The sequence below is a fragment of the Lonchura striata genome, chromosome 1 (genome assembly GCF_050655825.1).
Source record: "Lonchura striata isolate lonStrDom1 chromosome 1, ASM5065582v1, whole genome shotgun sequence".
Lineage (NCBI taxonomy): Eukaryota > Metazoa > Chordata > Aves > Passeriformes > Estrildidae > Lonchura > Lonchura striata.
Window position 1 is genome coordinate 42874903 of NC_140703.1, and position 19744 is coordinate 42894646.

The window sequence follows — 19744 nt, forward strand, 5'->3', positions numbered from 1 at the left end:
GTTGCCTGTCACTTAGATATGATGTCAGGAAAGCAGAGGCAAGAAGCAACTGTACTGCTGCCATCAGTAATGGGCCTGAGTTCTACTGAAATTTGTGTAATGTAAAAAGCCACCCTGAGTCACCCAACCAGAAAGAGACAGGGGAGTCCATACCTTCACTGAGTCAAAAAAGGGTAATTTTCCTGTCAGGTATTAGAACTGATCTGGTCTAAGAAGAAATGTGTGTTTCTAAGGAAGTGAAAGACAGCTTGTTAGGATTCATCTGGATGGTCAGACTATCACTAGAATGAAAGAGAAGTAAACCGATTTTAGAAAAACAAATGAAATCTCTCTAGAAACACTGGAGAGCTCCAAAATGGAAATTAATTATAACCCCAAGTCACAAATCTTGCCACAGCAAGATTTTCCTCCAGGGGTAACCCCTAGGGTACAAGGCAGGAGGAAAAATAAAATCCACAGATGCCAAAGTTCACAATTGCTACATAAAGGGACTATTTTATTTAATCATAGGGCAAGCAGATTAAATTCTGATTACAATTTCCTCTTTTTTGGTAACTGTGTCAGCTATTTTGGATGTTTTGAATATTTTCATTTTTCTTTAAGCTAGCCCAAGAAAAGGATTATTTAAAAATAATTCATCAAGAACAAGTTATTAACTGAAGACTATAGCAAATCCAGAAACCTTGCCACTTGATCTCCTTAAGCATACAATTCCTCCATGTTCCCTGAATATCCAAAAAGGAATTGGAGAGGTTTTGTGTACAAACACTGCATGGCTCTGACAAGGAGCTTACATCAGATGAATCAAGACCAAACAGAAAAGTGTCTCTCAGGAGACTGGTATCAAGTTAAGATAGGGAAGCAGGCCTCAGTCACTAGGATCACTATATCGTATATCACAATGCCTGGAACCAGTTTGTCCATAGATAAATCAGAAATTGATGATAATTTAAAAATGTATGGGCTGACAGTTATTTAGTAACCTGCAAAGTTTAATTACAGCAATTATGAACCTAAAGATAATTTGAATAGCAGTCATACATGCAAAAGTTACCCAGGAAGAAAAGTACTTCTGTTTTGTTTTATCCCTATCTGTTGCACACAAACTTTTAATAAAATGCTCCACAATACATTTCTGATATTCTCTTCACAGAAAAAGAAAAGTTATTTTATGTGTGAATTGGCATTGATCACTGAGATTTTCAAGATAGAAACCTCCACACAGCTCTAAGTAGTGGTAAAAAAGGTGAAGCCTAACCAAGATTTGTGTGTTTAGTCAGCAGTGAAAAGGACTTTAGGAAGCAAACTCTGCCTGAACTTTAAACTTTTTGTAACCTACAAAGAACCAAAAAAGAAAGAAGAAAAACATGTGCTGCAAGAGCAAAACCAGTTGAACTGAACAGCTATCATTTTCAGGCTGGAAACTCAGCTGTGCCTTTTACTTGAAAAAGTGAAAAAAGAATTTTGCAATAGGCAGGCCAAATGCTTGTCCCCTTCTGTTCTCATGGGTTTTTTTATAACTCTGTACTCCCTCCTTCTCTTCCTTCTTTTCTCATATTTTGGTGAACTACAGAAAGATGACAGAGATGATGGTAAAAAGTTGAAGATGCTGAAAAAATATTTGATGCTTTCAGACTGCAAGTTAAAAGTGAGACTGTTGTGTGATGCACTTCCAAAATCACAATAATACATATATAATAATTCGTGACTTCAGTGCCTTTAGTGTCTCAAAAAAAGATTATAGAAAAATAAATTTAAGACTAGTAAATTAATGGGATTTGATATTCCATTTCTAGAAATGAAGGAGTGTTAGTATACAATAGAAAATTCCTTATTTCTAAATTAAATATGCCAGGTATGCATCTAATTAACACAATATTGTGTGACCTTACTGCCAAGATTCATGACAATCTATTAGTATTAGAACAGCAACTTTATATATTCTGCTGGCATTAAAATGAAAGATTTACAGTTGTAGCCTATGCAGAAAAATAACCTTTAAAAAGATGTAACAACCTTTTATTTTTGTTGATTTTCTATTAAAATGCCTTATAATTTGGCAGTAAGAGTTTGGTAAAATGCACTCTGATTCAGCCCTCTGTGCTTTTTACCTTTTAGGAGGCAAGCATTGTTAAGGGAAATAGCCCCTTTTAATCCTTTTAAATCTAATGAATTTTGATATTAGAAATAATTTATCAATCTTTTAATTCTTCCTCAAGAAGGCAGTATTTTAGCATCTGTAGTGATTATAGTGATTAGAACCCTTACCCAAAATTTCTAGACAAAGCTCAGTGCTTAAAATATACCTCATAAATCTGTGGACTTATAAGTCCTCAAGATCCTGAGAGCAGGTAATTTGCCAACCTATCTTAAAAATAAGATATTGTAAATATTGATATGTCTTTCATAATAAGTTATAGATTTTCCACTTTTTCTCTCCTAGAATTAAACATTTTCCCATCCAGGATTGAAGATAAATAGGGTGACTAATTTTTTTTTACCTTTCTGTTTTTCTATTATATATACATATATATATATATATATATAAAATATATATATATTGTCCCTATACTGTTGTCCCTGCAGCAGCACCTTGGCAAGCTTGGGCTAGAGTATTCGTGTTTTTAGTTCTGTCTGGAATTATATAATGTATATCTATTTGGAGCTTCAATTCCCTTTCCTGATTTTATGTCATTCCTTCTGAGCAGATGGTTGCATGCTGACAGTTGTCACTTATATATTAAAGTAATTTACAATTGACTGTTGCTCTTGCCTTAAAGTGAATGTTGGATGAAATGGGAGAAGTAGTTGTCTTGCAAACAAATCAAGTTTTTATCATAAATTTGACATGCATCAGAAATTAATGGAGGCAGTTTCTATAGTAATAATGTAATCCCTGGAAGAACTGCAGCTGTCTATTCAGGTGCATTCAATCTCTCCTTGATGGGAATAATTACCTTCCATCCTTGCTGGATAATTGCCTTTTGATTGAGGTCATCAGAGCAATCAAGATTGTGAGAGGCAGAAATCATTGCTAGGGTAAAGAAAGAAGGGGGAGGAGGATAGAGACCAGAAAAGATATTTTAGAAGGGTGAATTGATAGGGAATTTGCATGTATTTTACTGCTTCTTTCTTTGAAGTTATATTTCAAATGATTTGATTATGTGAAATCAGATGGCTGTTAAATATGCTAAAGCCCATGTCTACTTGCTATATTTTCCTCCAAAAGAAGGTAATTATTCTGGTAGTCCTTGAACACAGAATTTTCTAATTCCAAACTTTGAAAACAGTTTCCCTTTGTGGATATCTGCAATGTTTTATTCTTATTTACTTATTTATTTATTTATTTATCTTCCCCTATGTCTGATAATTGTTAAACTAATTAATTTGGTAACTTGAATGTTTGCCCTGAGTCTTTAGATCCTAGTGTTGGTTTGTATTGGAATTGCTTTCACCTGGCTAATGACTGGATGGCAAAATAGCTGGGAATGCCATTTATGCTATTACACAACTTTAGTTTTTCTGTCAGTCTGACATGGTCTGCAATGAAGGCAACAATTGTCTAGCCTACTAGCTAGCAGCTTTAGCATGATATCCCTTAGTTGTACTAAAAAGGGATGTTTCACTTTGATTTTACAGATTATGAGGAAAGACCATAAGGTACTTACACACACTATTTTTTTCTTCCTTTTATAACAACATTATACCCGATAGAGATGCACTCTGTTGCTTCAAAATATTTTTTTCTTTTTATCATGGGTAAAAATAATAATTATTTCCATACAAATAAGAAGGGTTTTTTTTTTATTTTTTAATCCAGGTGTACATGCATGCATTTAGCAAAAGATAAAAATCAGCAGGGTGATTCATAGTTGATTATGGAGAGGACACTGATGCATTATGTGGTATATAAAATATATGCGTTTTAAATTATAGCTTTTTCATTCATTTTTAAGTAAATCATGAAACAGAAAAATAGAATACTTTGTCCCAAAGGAATATTTAAAATACCATCTACTCCAATTCCCCTGCAATAAACAAGGATATGCTCATCTAGAGCAAATAGCTTAAGGCCCCATCCAACCAGGACTTGAAGTGTTCAGGGATGTGACATCTAACAGATCTCTAGACATCTTTTTCCAGAGTTTTACCACCCTCACTGTTAAAGATTTATTCCTTCTTTTTATTCCTACAGACATATTGATTTATGCTGAGGTGATAACAAAGCTGATTTTCTCCAACAGTGGGAAAGACTTTGCTGTCCATCCACTCAAGATGTGCGGGAAGGGTGACTGCTATTGAAGACTGAGGAAAAAAGCTGTTGAGTACCTCAGTTTTCTCTGTGCCCATAGTTACCAGTTTTCCAGCCTTGCTTACCACAGGAGCTACACTTTCTTTGACCTTCTTTTTCTGGTGGACATACCTGTAGGAACTCATTCTTTACATTCTTTATCAAGTTCAACTCCAGCTGTGCCAAGGCTCGCCTGACCCCATCCACACATGACTAGATGATGTCCCTAGACTCTTACAAAGACCTCTGTCTCTGATTCCTTTATCTATATATTTCATTCTCGCCCTTTAGTTTGGTCAGTAGGTCTTGACTCATCCATTTTAGTCACTTGCCTTCTTGGCCTGAATTTTTGTACTTGATGATTAAGGCTCTTGCACTGTATGGAAAGTAATAGTAGGGATCTGCCAGCTCTGTTCTGCTCCTTTGTCCCTGAGGGCAGTTTTCCAGGGGGTCCTATTGACTAACTCTTTAAATGACTGGAGCTCTGGTTTTCTAAAATTCAAGGTCCTGACTTTATTCTTCACAAATACAAATGAGAGATTTATATCCTGTGTAACTGATGCCTTTATTTCTTACATCTGTAAAGGGAAACAAAAATTCTTACTGTGTTGTTATTTCCCTCATGCATTTAACATGATTTTGTCCCACAAACTGTAAATGACATCCATTCCTTGGAAAGTAAGTCTCTGGATATCTCAATTGCCATGTAGAACCAACTCAGATAATCCATGCTCAGGCTGGTAAATTTGCCGTTCAGTGAAAGTTCAGGAATTTAGGGCTCTTTTGTACATAAGTGTATTACATCACATTTCAGATTGCAAATAAAACTAAGAAATATGTAATGAGGATGAACTTATAGTAAATATGGAAAAAGTTTATGGAAGTCTTTCTTACATTGTTTTGGTATAAGACTACATGATAAATTTTCATGAGCCTTTGTAGTGGTTTAACCCAAGTCAGAAACCAAACCCCATGCAGCTGCCTGCTCACTCTCCCACAGTAGGTTTGGGGAGAAAATAAAAAATGTAAAGGACAGAAAACACTTATATTGAGATAAAAAAGTTTAATGAGGAAAGTAAAAGCCATAGACACAAGCAAAACTGTTATGGTGTGGCTGTGGCACAATGCCAGTGCAGCCATGAAAATATATTTTCCTCAGATGAGTGCTGTGAGATGCGATCAGAAACAGAGCAGAGCAGGCTCGAGCTTAGGAATAACGGAAAAAAAAAACCAAAACTTTATTAACCTACAACTATAATAAAAAGAACACACAGAATTCAGAATGAAAACCTTCCAAAACATTCTTCCTCCCCCACCCAATTTCCACCAAAGTACTTTTGAGACAAAATCTTGGACTCTCAATGGAGTTACCACCCCTCAGATAATCAATTCTCAGTCCATCATGGGAGAAAGGAGTCTCTCTTTTACCATATACTCCCCCAAGAAACACAACCTCTTGTGTTTCCATGTCACACATGGCACCACCCAGAGAAAATCTACCAGTGTGACACCCTCCTTCCATGTACAGTGTTCTCACCACTGTGCATGGACTGAAACTGCTCATAGGGCTCCTTTAAGGATGCTTTGCCAAGGACCAAAGAACAACAGTTTCTCATTTTGGGACAACAGTCCCCCCCATTTTCTCCTCCCCTGGGGCTGAGGGTCTAGAGAACAGAGATCTTCCCTGAAAACTGAGGGCACCACCACACCCTTCTCATCTTTCTCTGTTCACTCCACACCTGCACGTGACATCACTGCAGCCAGTCACTCGCTTGGCTCAAGCCATTGCATCTCCCTAAGAATGCAGTCTGTGTTGACAGGAGAAATTGGGTCAGTCTGTGGCTATACAAGAAAAGTCCAGCCAAGGCCACTCCATCATCTCCTCCCACCTAGGATTTCTTCTTCTAACATCTCAGGCCATATCTCTTCTCTTTTAGATCAAGGAGGATTAATGTTTCACCAAGCTTTCTTTGTCCAAGAAGGGGTTAAACGTCTCAGGTTCCCAGGATGAAATCTCGGCTGCCCAGAACTCCCAGGGCTGGGCACCTTACCCCCCCACACCACCCCCCACCTTCTCTTTCTCCTCTAGGGCTTACTGCCCGGCACATGATCTCAAATTTCCAGGGGGCTCTGTCTCTCTCTCTCTCTCCCTCTGGGTGGGGGGAACAAAGACATCTCAGGTTTTCTCCACCCTTCTGTCCCTCTGGTTCCAGTCCCTTCACCCCCTTGCCTGCCTCTCCTGGGCCTCATGGCTTCCCCACCCTCCATCGAGCCCACGGATGGGCACTTCACTGACTGGAACCAGAAGAGAGATTTCCCCTGGGAGATCTCTACTTTTAACCCCTGTGTTCTCAGAGGTGTGTCCAATGTCTTCAGTGGTCACACCAGGCGTCAATATTCAAATCTGACCACTGATTGGTTTGACCCCAACTTTCTGAAAAAACTCACTTCCTTGTCAAACCAGGACAAAAACAAAACAGGGAATTAATTCACTGCTTCCCATGGGCAGGCATGTGTTCAGCCATCTCCAGGACAGCAGGGCACTACCACTTGTAACAATAACTTGGAAAGAAAAACACCATTACTTCAAAAGTTCCTCCTCCTTATTCTTCTTTTCTGCTTTATGTATTGACCATGATGCCATATGGCCTGGATATATCCCTTTGGTCTGGGTCACCTGTCCCATCTGTGTCTCCTCCTCAACCCCAGCTTTCTCACCAGCATAGCAGCATAAAAGCAGAAGACTTGGTTTTGTGTAAGACCTGCTCAGCAACAACAAAACCAACTCTATATTGTCAACTTTGTGTTCATGACAAATCCAAAACACATACTAGCCACAGTGGAAAAAAAAAAAATAGCTCTATCCCAACCAAAACAAGGACAGCCTGTTTCAGAGACATACCATGAATCTTCTGATGACAGTGTCCCTGAACCAGCACTGAATTAATTGTGAGCAGGTGATTTACCATTTTCAGAGACTAATCAAAAATTGTTAACTATCAAAACCTGCTTTTAGGAGTGTCATAAAGGAAAATTTTTGCAGCAGCATTTTATTTTCTTTTTAAATGGATACCTTAAAACTGAAAGGATAGCATTGGAAAGAATGTAGTGGCTATATATTTTCTGCATTAAGTTGCTCTGTTATTTGTAGTGACTACAGCACAAACTTTTCCTTCTCTAATTGGAAAATTTATGACTCAGAGATTTGCAATAGTCTTACCAAAGAGATGATCTAAAATTGGGAGTCTAAACCTGCAATCTAACATGTAGAACATGTTCGAATGTGTGCATTTTTTCACAGAAGAGATTAGCAAAAGCTGTGTAAGTGCTCATCAGAAAATAGAGCTAAAAGGAACATTACAGAAATGTACTGGTTTGCTGATAATCCTGCTCTGTGAAACTAGAATACATATTTTCATTTGCTAATCCTATTTGCAGAAGATAAAGTCCCATGCTTCAGAGCACTGCCAACTGTGAACTGCTTGGTGTTTAGCACAAAAATACTGCTGCCTGGGCAAGTGAAGCATTGTGTCTTGCTCCTTTAAGTAACCCAGTTAAATTGCCTCTGCCTGCCACACCTGGGATTATGGGACACTTCATACCTTTTGGATAAACATAGAATAATGATGATAAGCAATTTTCAAGGTATTGCCCCAGCTACTCAGACAAACAGATGCAAATGAGAGAAAAGCTGTTTAGAAGAAACAAGGTCTGGATTTGCTCTGCGATAGAGCGAGACTCCTGGAGAAGCTATTGGATTTGACAGAAAAACACAGAGGAGATCATGGTGAGTGACAGTGGGAAGAAAAAAATGTTTCGAAGTTAATGGTGTGGAAATAATGTAGGTTCACCAAAGCTCTGCATGTAACTGAAAGGAAATTGTTACTGGTAAACACCAACTGTGGCTGAGTGCACAGGATGCACAGTTGGCTTTTATAAGAGGTTTCTTGCTGCTCCTTCTAGGCAGCTAGTGTTAGTCTGTTCTCATTCAAGTGGATGACCAACTGTTATAAGACCATCTCAGTGTGTACATGGCTCTGTCATTTACAAGTGGGAAAAAGAAAGGTTTCAGAAAGGAAAAATGTGTATTGATAGCTGCTTCCACAGGACAAAAGTAAATTTTCTTTATTAGCTTCCTAAGGACGTTATTACTCCATATCTCACTCCTACGTTTTGCCTTGTCTTCAAGAGTTGTTTGAGCTTAATATATTGGTCTCCATCAGTCTTTTTGCTATTCAATTTCCCCGCTTGCAATTAAATTATTTGGAACAGGAATGCGCGTGCCTGAACTGTGCCTATACAACTGGTGGGAGGTGTCTCTGTAAATTCTGCTGGAATGTTATTCAGAGGCTGCACAGTTTTTGAGAAAACTTGGACACAAGGGCCTTAGTATATTACCAAAATAACTAAACTGTACTTCATTTTTCTTTCTGATTATTAAGGAATTAGTCTTGAAATCATGTGTGTAGAGACACATTTATCTTAACTGGTAGAAATGGAGCTTTGAGAGTGAGAGGAAAACAGGTATGTGAAAACTGTGTTGTCAAAACTGTGTTCTCAGCTCTTAATCACAGAAAGAGATTGAAAATTTAAGACACGAAACTCCTTGCCTTGTAGTCCCTCACAGGCCAAGGTGAATTACTCAAAAGTCAGAGTGGCAGAAAATGTTGTTATCCTTTCTCTTGAGTTCAGATAAAATGTAATTAGGTAAAAAGGTTAGGACAGGGCATCTTACTCTTTGTTCTGACTGCTTTCTAACAAGATGGTTAGTCATAACTGACAGGAATAAGATCTCAGAAATTTGAAAAGAAATATAAATGAAAGAAAATTCCTATTTTTAAGGTGCTGACATTTATGATATATATTAATAGACTTTAATATATGGTTACTATATAATATTTAATAAATATAAGTCAAATAAAACCTGGTTTTAAACTCCATTTTTAAAAGAGTTTAAGGGTCAGTCAGCTAAAAAAAATTAATAAGAATGGTAGATGCAAATTACCATGGGTTTAAGGCTGAAAATTTTGCATGCAGGATACTGTCCAAAGTGCATTTTTTTTGATCAGTATTTCCTGGTTTTGTCAGAAATATTGCATATTTGTGACACTTAGTGTTATCTCAATAGAAACATTGAACTTCTAAATACTTTCTACCTTCTTTTGTGCAACTATTTAGCTTCAGAAAAACCCTGAAATATGTTTTTTTTCTTATTTGTAATAAGTGGTAAAACTGGATATGAAAGCAGACAACATAGGCAAGCTGAAAATAACTCTATTAATGAGAAATGTAAAAGGATTCCTTATATGTTTGCATCAAAAAGGATATATAACAGAGTGCCTAATGGAAAAACTTTGATTTTTTTTCTTAATTGAATTTAAAAATAATCAGGAAATTGTGTTTTTAAAGGCCATTCTAGTTCTATTAAACAGAATAAATTATCTCATTGATAATTGATTTTTCAGGTAAGAACTATATTAAAAGGACTTGGTAATATTTCCCATCCATAACTTTTCTTATCCCAAGGATAGGAGACTCGAAGAAGCCCGGGTTTTCTGTGATTTCCCTCCAAGACTGAGTGGATGGAGGCAGAATGGGAAGAGTACTTGAAGCAAATGCTACTCTGAAAGAGAGCTTCTACTTCTACCTCAGAGTCTAGCATGGCCATGGTCTGTGCACTTTGTATGTTCTTGAACTGAGACACTGATTACCTACATCCTTAGGTAGAGCATCTCATTAAGCAAAAATTCTGCAATATAGGTCAAAATGTGGAGACTCTACTGTTCTTTATGCATAATGTTTTTTGGAAGTTTAATATATATCAGCATCAAATTCAACAGTTCAGGATTTTTTTTCCACCAGAAACAGTTGTGAGAAGAAAAAAAAAAAAGTTAAACTTCCATTCTTTGTTAGAGTACTTTTCTGTCTCTTATCAAGCATGTAACAATAGAACAAGAGAGTAGCATTGGAGTACTAAAAGTGTAAAACATAGAAACCTACTATGCTTCCTGGAATAATATTTGGAAAAACACACCTGAACTAACTCATGAATCACAGTTGGATATCTAAACCATTGAAATCCAGAAGTATCATTTTTTTAGTTCTGTAAAAGATGCTATTTAATCTACCTTGATTTGGGAGGTATTTTTAGAAACTATACACTCCTCAGGACTCTAAATCAGATTCCTGTTGAGATACAGATCTCCAAGTGGGTGATGCCTGCTAACCTCACATATAGCTGACACACAGCTGGCCAGACTCTACTTGGAGGAAGTGCCTTATGAATTTGTATGAAACTAGGTATTGAGACAAAGTTCAGCATCCAGACAGTTTTTTAGAATTACAAAATTATCAAGATTTTGTTTCATTTTAATGCCTCCTGCATAAATGTAATTTCTTGTTATTCCTCACTTAACCAGAGTATTCCTGTGTGGATTTTCATCCAGGATGGTAGACATTAATCAAGTGGTCTGCAATAGTTAAAAAAATGCTCCTTTCCATGGTACAGTCTAAAAGGCGAGTACTTGATCTACTTAGGACCTCCAGTAGTTAACCATTTTGCTAAGAAGCTAAAAACCTCCCTTAATTGAGACAGCTCTTGCAGATTTATTGAAAACCTCAGACAATTCCCTCTGCCAATCTCTATTACCTCCCACTTTGTCTAGCTTGCACACATGCCAGCTGCCTTTCAGGCACGTCTGAAGCCTTGCTAGACATTTAGAAATCAGGGAAAAAACATTGTATAGCTGTGCTGAAAAGCATATGTACAATAAAAAAAATTAACTTATTTGTTTGTTTGTTACTTCAGAAGGTTCTTTCCTCCAGCAGTATGTCAAGAACACAGGGTATACTGAAATTTAGGATTTCCATGGTGCAACAGTCTCATGATTTCTTAATAACACTGATATTTAATCATGGAGAGATTTTCAATTGTTGTGACAGTATTATGGGACATTATGTTAATATGAATAGTACCAAAGGCTATTGAGGAAAAGAAGGTCATTGCTAGAACTTCAGTTAGTTGGTTGATTTTGATTTTTTGCAGATTTTCATTTGCATGCAATAGAAATCTTTTTCTCCTTTGAATCAATAACTGTAGAGAGTTCTTATTTAGTAAGTTAAAAAAAAAATCCTAAATCCAATGTTTGACAAAATCTAATAATCCCCTAAATGACTTTACATTTCTTCTAAAACATGCGTGTCCTTATCTTCACTTCTAGCAGTGGTTCACAATTGTATTGGAGGGACAAAAGACCGAACACACTGGGTCATGAAATATTCCTCTATGCATTGCCCCTAACACTGACCAAAGGCTGTGCCTAGAGAAGGACTGGGACATTTTCCTAAAGCTTTTTCAGCCAGCAATCACTTTTGGCACAGAAATCACATTTCTCTCCAGTCTCTGCTCTCAATTCTCTGCACTATTGCCCCATATAAACTCAGATCCACAAAATAATGTGAAAAGCATATGCACACTGCCTGGATAAAACATTCTTTTTTACCTTGCTCCAGCTGGTTATATTTCATAACTTCTGGCTAATATTTTTATATTCCTTTTTGTGACCTTAATAATTTTACATAACATTCTCTCAGCCTTCCATTTATCACACTAAATAGTCCAAATTACTTAGTCATGGTTCACACAAAAGATTTTTCATAACATTTTTGCTGATTTCCTTTGGACCATTATCCAAATATAACATATTTTTTTGAGTAAAGAATTCAATCACAGAATGAATCTTAGGTGTGGGAATACTATGGGCTTCTATGATAGCTTTGTGATGTTCTTGGTTGTTTTCTTCATACAGTTTCTATTATCCAATGTTTGTTTTCCCTTTTGACTTCTGATATGGAGCAAATATCTTCAATGATTGATCTTGGCCCCAGGATTGCTCCTGAGTCACAATGAGACCATCATCTTATGTTACTAGGATTTATTTTGTTGCTGGGGACTTCTTTTAAAATTATGTATGAAAAAATTCTATCCTAAAAATATAGAAAATTTTTGCTGATTCAGATCCTGTCTCTATTGATGGTAACAGAAAGTAGTATCTGGGAAAAGCACAGGAGCCTGTTCATTTGTGGAGTACCTTGTAGTCCTATGTAGTAGGTATTTTCTGTAATCCTTTTCTGTTTCAGCATCTGTAGTCACTGCTTTACAGGTATTAAACCATACATGTCTAAACATACATTTTTAGTATCTATTGCTGGAGATACTGTCCATTATTTTTTTTTATTACTATTTGAACCTGCTAGGCATTTTCAGCTCTGGGGAATGCCACTGCTTACTCTTTTCCCCACTGAGAATTGAACATTAATCTTTACTTTCATACCTTTTAATGAGATTTCAGTATGAAAAAAAAATAACCTTCTGCCTAAGTCTCTCACAATTTAGATTCTTGAAAGCCTCAATTTCCAAATGGCCCAACAGACTGAGGATTAAGTAATATTTTATTTGTCAATATATTTAAAGTAAAGAATGCCCTAGACTTATTTTACCCTGGCTGTAAAATCTCTGAAATAAAGGCAACATTATATGAAGAATGAAATTAGAAAAAATGAAGCTTTGTGACAAGAAAATATGCTGGAATAAGTACCCACATTATTTTAAACCCCTGACAGTAAGGAGATGATGAATGGATGCCAGTGCAATCAGTAAGAATAAATTCTGTCATACAAATCTAACTGTGGATTTTATGCTCTTTATACAGCATGGTTAAGTGAATAGAGAGGGAGCATATAGTACTGCTTTTGATTTTCTTCTTTGGCCTGAACTTTCTAAAGGAATAGAAAAAATATCTAGATAGGACTAGGTGGCAAATGTAAAAATAGCTAGAAAACTACATTCTAAGAATACCTTCCAGGAGTTAGTAATTAGGTACGAAGACTGCACTGACCCTATATTTTAAAACTAAAATGTTTATTCTGGGCCTATTTCTAGTTGCTACTTTCAGTAAGAATCTAATGATGCATAGTGGGTTGTCCCTGGCTGGATGTCAGGTACCCACCAAAGCTGTTCTCTCACTCTCCTCAGCAGCTGGACAGGGGAGCAAAAACATAGTGAAGGGTTCATGAGTGGGACTGGGAGAGATCACTCATCAAATACCATCATGGGAAAAACAGGCTCAATTAGAGACATTGACTGAATTTATTACTACAATATCAGAGAGGACAATTAGAAGTAAAATAAGACCTTTAAAAATGTCTAAAAAAAAACCCTTCCTCCTTCCCAGCTTTGTCTTCTCTCCGAGTGGTGCAAGGACACAGGGAATGGGAGTTCTGGTCAGTTCATCACCTGAGGTTTTCTCCTGCTGCTCCTGGAGAGTACTCCTTCTCCTGCTCCAGGATGGGGCCCCTCCCATGAGAGACAGTTCTCCATGAACTCCAACGCGAGTCCATCCCCAATCTATTGCAGTGTAGGTCACTCTTCCACAGGGTGCAGTCCAAGGAAAAGCTGCTCCAGCATGGACATCTCAGTCTCAGTTCTGGTGCCTGGATCATCTCCTCCATCTCCTCCACTGATCTTGGTGTCTTCATTGTAATTCCTCTTACATATTCTCACACTAATCTTCTCTGGCCACAATTATATCTCTGCAATAGCTTTTCTTCTTAAATCTGTTATCACAGAAGCTTTACTACGGTTTCTAATTGGGCCAGCCTCAACCAGCTGTACATCCAGGGATTGGCTCTGATGGACACAGAGGAAGCTTCTGCCAGCTTCTCACAGAAACCATTCACTGTAGCTACCAAAGTTTGGCCATGCAAACCAAAGGAGTGATGGAATAGAGAGCTACATATTAAATTACAGATCACAGCTACCTCAGTGAGAATGAAGCATACTGGAAGGTTCAGATTTTGAAAGTATTACAATTGTACCAACCATATAGGGGAGAAAAATATGTAAACCAACATGTATAACCTGGAAATACTATCTTACATAAGAAAAACTGCACTCATAAGAGATGCCAAGAAAGAGCTCATGAGATCACAAGGTAAAAATGAAATGAAAAAGCCACGTTGCTGCCCAGACAGGAATATGCTTAGATGTACAACCAGAAGGTTTTGGACAAGGCAAACATACAGAAAACAAAATATTGTTTTTTAAGTAAACTGTACAATAGTAGGTCTCAGTTGAAAAAAATACCTAACACTTTATGTGTAACGGATTTAGAAATATGTGCAGCTACTGACAATGAGAACGATCAGAGGTAGTGAATTTATTTGTGAAAACAGATTGACCTACTTAAGACTGTCTACCTTGAAGAATATAGAATTCATATGGAATATAGAAACCTCCTAAGCCATAAAAAGCTATAGTAGACATGTAGCCACCATTTTTTCAATATAGAAACCTTCTAAAATATAAGAAGCAGGAAACTTATCACCATTTTTTTTTCAGTATGCAAAGTGGATGAGATGAGATTTGCAGCTCAGGTTCCAGAGATAAAGATGCAGATAGTCTGATGGTGATAGGGAACAATATCTAATCGCAAATTAAATAAAATAATGAAATGACAGGTATAACAAAAGATTGGACAAATTCTTGTCACAAATTATGTAGGTGAAATTGATGCTTATTAGGGGCAGAGTAACCTGCTCTAGAGAGATACTCAAGGTTAATAGATATTACTAGTAAATAGATAATAATAAACAGAATAGAGAATTGAAAAAGCAATACTAGATAGGTTTCCTGAGGAAAATGAGATATTTATATTTAGACTATGTGAGAAAATTTGCAATTTTCTGTCTATTAGTCCAAGTTTAGACAACTTAAAATCATTTGTTCTCTAAGAGAATGCAAAGGAATAGAAATATGTATGTAATATTCTTGATAATCTTGCTGCCTCACTGCAACAGCTACAAATCAGCTTAAATGTTAGATAATTACTTCTTATGATTAATTGTCTTATCAAACAGCAATTCAGATTGAGGTTGAAACAGTACTTAATGTACCAGGAATTAAAATGAACCTACTTAAGGATGAGAAATTATCTATTACAATCAATACCAAATGGTTGCAATGGGAACAGTCGTGGAACAGCACAAAAAAAAAATCCAGACTGCCTTAGGAGTCATGCCAGGTCTAAGGTGTTTGTTCTGTACGGAGAATTTTTGCAATATGGAACTGAAATATATAAAGAGTACCTCAGTTGAATTAACGTGCAGTCTACTTTTTAAGTACTCTTGATGAGTTTCTGATGATCTGGAGAGCTTTGACTAGACAACACAATCTTTTCTCCATCAGGATGATAAGAAATTATTCGTGCAGCAGAAAACTACATCTTTTCTAAAATATTAGTATTGTTTATTAACTTGCTTATATGTGGTCACAGTCTCTGTTCATTTGGTTTTAATCATAAAACACCATAGATTTCAAGTAAGTGTGCTTTCTACAGATGTGAGAGTAAATAAAGTATTATTTTATATAAAAACATGTTTTTCTGCATTTTAATATTTGAATTTGAATATTTAATATTTTAAGTTGGTTTGTTTTGCATTTTAGGGCTTAACCCCCTATTTCACAAAGGTAAATCTTACATTCAATCAGTCATACACTACTGACCTTGGAGTTTTTTTTTCTGCCTGTTCATAATTTTTAATCTTTAACCTGAATTGATGACTATCAGAGTACAGATTTCAACAGGCCTCCTGAAATACTTTTATTTCCATTCTTTTTGTTAAAAATTTAATTTTTATATATAAAGCAAATTATTTTAAGTGTTTGGAGAATTTTTGATTTTAGGGACTTTTATAATTTCAGTTTGTATTCTTTTTTTTAAAAAAAAGATTGTTTTATATAAAACTGACAGGTCCCTACAAACATTCCTGGATGTTTAAATGTTAATGTTTTAGAAGCATTTTATTTGATTACTATTTTTACTTTAAAGCAACATAAAGTAAACAAATGGGGTGGAAAAGTTCAAAAATTAAGTATTTAATCTGTTTTAAAATACATTGTTCAATTACCACTCGGAACTCTTATGTTTGTAGCTACTGACTATGAAGTGTGCTATCATCAGGCTTTTGATGCGAATCAGCTTTTTGCTCATTTTTGCTTTTACTTCATTTTAGTCATTGCAGGATTTTGAGTCAAAAAAACTAGTGCAAAATAATATTGCTATGATTTGTGCTAAGGAATTATTTTACAACCTTTTAACAAACTATACTAGTCTTGCTTTCTGTCTTATCCCATTTTTGGAAAAGTTTGACTTGCAGCAAATGAGGAGGTGTGCCAATTGGCATCCATATGTCAGTCTTATTTTAAAGTTAGAAGTGAGCATTCTGTACTTATCTGTTCATTGCAAATAGAAAAAGTTACTGAAAATCTCCTAAACCAGCCAATTCCTTGAACACAGAAAATCTAAAGAGTACACAATGTAGTAAATCTATTACTTAATGAGGGCTTGTACCTTTATTTTCAGATTCCAAAGATTCTGTAAAGAATGTATTCAATAATAAGATTCATTTCCTTAATGTCTTGCTGATGAGATGATAATGGAATTGTTCAATTTTGTCATGTTCTTTTTTTTTAAAGTCTTTCATAGCAATATCCTCTATTTTTGTTAATATCTGTTTCGAAGCTCTAGTCCTCTGAATCCCCAATATCCAATATTCAGATTTTGCATTATGTAACCCAAATTGCCAACTGGGTTACATAATGCCATACATAATGCCATAATGCACTCACAGGTGACTCATTTATTGGTGGAGGTTTTCAGTTGTGTTTTATTATTTACTTTTTCTGGTTTGTCCATGATGTACAAAAGATGCACTTGCTTCAATGCTCTAATGTTTGAAATAGGATCTCTGCTGGTTTAAAACCTACAAACTGCTTTAAATTGAAGTGAAAAAGAGTCTTTATAGTAAGGGCTAGTAAAATCAGAAGGAGCTGAAATATATTTTAAGACACTGGAAGTTCTTATGAACTGTTTATGCTCTAGCATTTTTGAATGGTGGTCAAAAATCCAGTTGTGCTTTGAACTTAAGGGAAAGTTTTGTTTGAGTAAATCACATTGACGTTCAAGTTCCTAATATTGTCTTATTTCAGGAAAGAGAAAACACTCAAGGAAAATACTTAAAATAAGAGACTCCTAGAAAAACTTGTTTTGGAAGGGACTGTCGCCCTGATTCTTAAGATTTTCTAAAACCTTCTGAGTTTACATTCTGTTGGAGAACTTTCCCACACAATTTCTACAAACAATATATTGTTTTGCATTCTTTTATGGGAGTGGAGAAACTTGATGTACTGGTGGTTTGTCCAATGTCTTTGGAGAGGTGGCCCATTCAGTCTCCAATCCTATGTCACCTTTGGGAAAGTATAAAAGTTGGAGTCAGAGAATAAACTTCATTCTTTACCTTGCAAATAACAGGTGGCTCGCGTCGTGCTTTCACGTGTCCTATAGCGACAAGGGACCTCAAAGTTCATCAAGTTCCAAACCTGCCATGGGCAAGACACCTTCCCCTGGGCTATTTTGCTCCAAGCCCAATCCAGCCTGGCCTTGAACACTTCTGGGAATAGGGCAGCCACAACTTTTCTGGGCAACCTGTGCCAGTGTCTCACAACCCTCACAGTAAAGAATTTATAATATCTAATCTAAACATGCCCTCAGTTTAAAACCATTTATTCTTGTCCTGTCACTACATGCTATTGTATAAAGTGTTCTTGGAGCTCCCTTCAGGTACTGGAAGGCAGTAAATAGGTCACCTCAAAACCACCTCTTTTCCAGATTGAAAAAAGCCAACTCTCTCAGCCTTTCCTAATAGGAGAGGTGCTCCATCACTCTAATCATCCTGGTGGTTCCTCTCTGGACTGACTACAACAGCTGTCCTTCCTTGCTCTTGTAAATTCAGATCTCAGCTCTTGGGAGATAAATAGGAAATGATCTGTGCCCACTGACTGGCTGTGGCTTGCATGATTTTATGTATTAAGCAAAATATTTTCAGTAGTAATGATGAAATGATGAAATATGAATGCCATATTGTCAGATACTGTTAAAACCTTGTGTGGAATTCTGTGTATTGAGTGTATATTTCTGTTCAGTAAAGGAAGCATATACAAAGCATGCTTACAGAGACAGAAATAATTAAAAATATCTCAAAAAAAACATATTTATAAATATATATTTAGTAAAACAACAAATGAAATTCAATTGTCCTTAAACATTAAGGAATGCCAAGTTTTTCCAATAAGAAAAGTGTAAATAAAAAATCATATTTGAGAACTGAACCTCTAAATATCAGGAAAATGATAACTACATATGCTTCCGCATAATATTGGGGTTTTTAAATAGAATTCCTTTTCACTCTCACACATCATGCTTTCTACACAGAAGATATAATTCATTCACTGAAAATGGAAATGAAATTGAAATTGCTTTCTTAACTATTTAGATAATAATAAAGCAATTCTAATAAAAAGAAAAATCTTCTAAATAAAAATAAACATACCTGCTAAAGTTTTTAAATAATCTGATGCAGACAAAATGAATTGAGAAAGCATGAATACCCATAAACATATGGATTTATAACATTTGAAGTGCTGCATTTGATGCTGCAGATATATGTTTAAAATATTAAATGTTTGTATTGAATCTTAACAGTCAATATTAAGAATTCATTTTACTTGTTATAATTGTGTTTTAGGGGTTAACAAATAAAAGAATATTATATAAACAGATTACTTATTCACAGAATTGTTGCAATTTATGCTATCTGAAACCTTTTCTGCAATCATCCTAAGCAAGAGTCTTAGAATGGCACGTTTCATTTAACATTGTGACAAAGATCCTCTCCCAGAAATGCAGCTATCCTTAAAACTAACCAATTTTACTCTGCTGTTTTATGAATATCTGTGGAGAAATACAGGGAAAATTGGAGAATATTTAAATATTCTGATGTCAGAATTTTGTGGTTTCATAAGATATCCTCATTTTCATATTAGAACTTCTCTACAGCCAGAGGATGGCTAGTTTTGGTGAGAACAGAGACAGTTGAGGTTACTGAAGCAATCAATCAGGATGGATTTGATTGCCCTGAATCAACTTTCATGGTCAAAAGTGTGACAATGCAATGTCTTTATTTTCTGCTTCTTTATTCCCCTGAGTACTCTAATAGTGATATTATTTGATATTCTTGATAATGATAGTTGATAGTGAACTGTCACTTTTTCCTAAATTTTCCTAAATGTCAAATAAATTATTTTCCTAAAGCTTCTGAAGAAGATTTAGTCTAGCCATTGAGGGAGTAAAAAGAATACTCACATGAGAATTCTTATGCTGACCCAGACCTCTGAATGTCTGAGAGATGAGGCAGCAGGCTGGATTTCATTTCTAGTGCTAAATACATTTCTTGCCACAAAAGAAATTTTTTCTAATTTAATTATTCCCCAGACAATATCTTCTCTCCATTTATATTTCGTCAAAACTTTCTGTGTTAAAATGATTCCAAAGGTTG

At 35.8% G+C, this 19744-nt stretch overlaps 1 protein-coding gene across 9 annotated transcripts in view; it reads left to right on the forward strand.

The window, feature by feature from the left end:
* CNTN5 (contactin 5) overlaps positions 1 to 19744 on the forward strand; it is a 592231-nt gene that overhangs the window by 224775 nt on the left and 347712 nt on the right. The window contains exon 1 of one of the 9 annotated variants that reach the window (XM_021529326.4): positions 6100 to 8078. The exons of the other annotated variants lie outside the window; for them this stretch is intronic. The gene's annotated coding sequence lies outside the window, so the exon portion shown is untranslated. Of the gene's footprint in view, positions 1 to 6099; positions 8079 to 19744 lie in introns of those variants that run through there. 9 annotated transcript variants of the gene reach the window in all.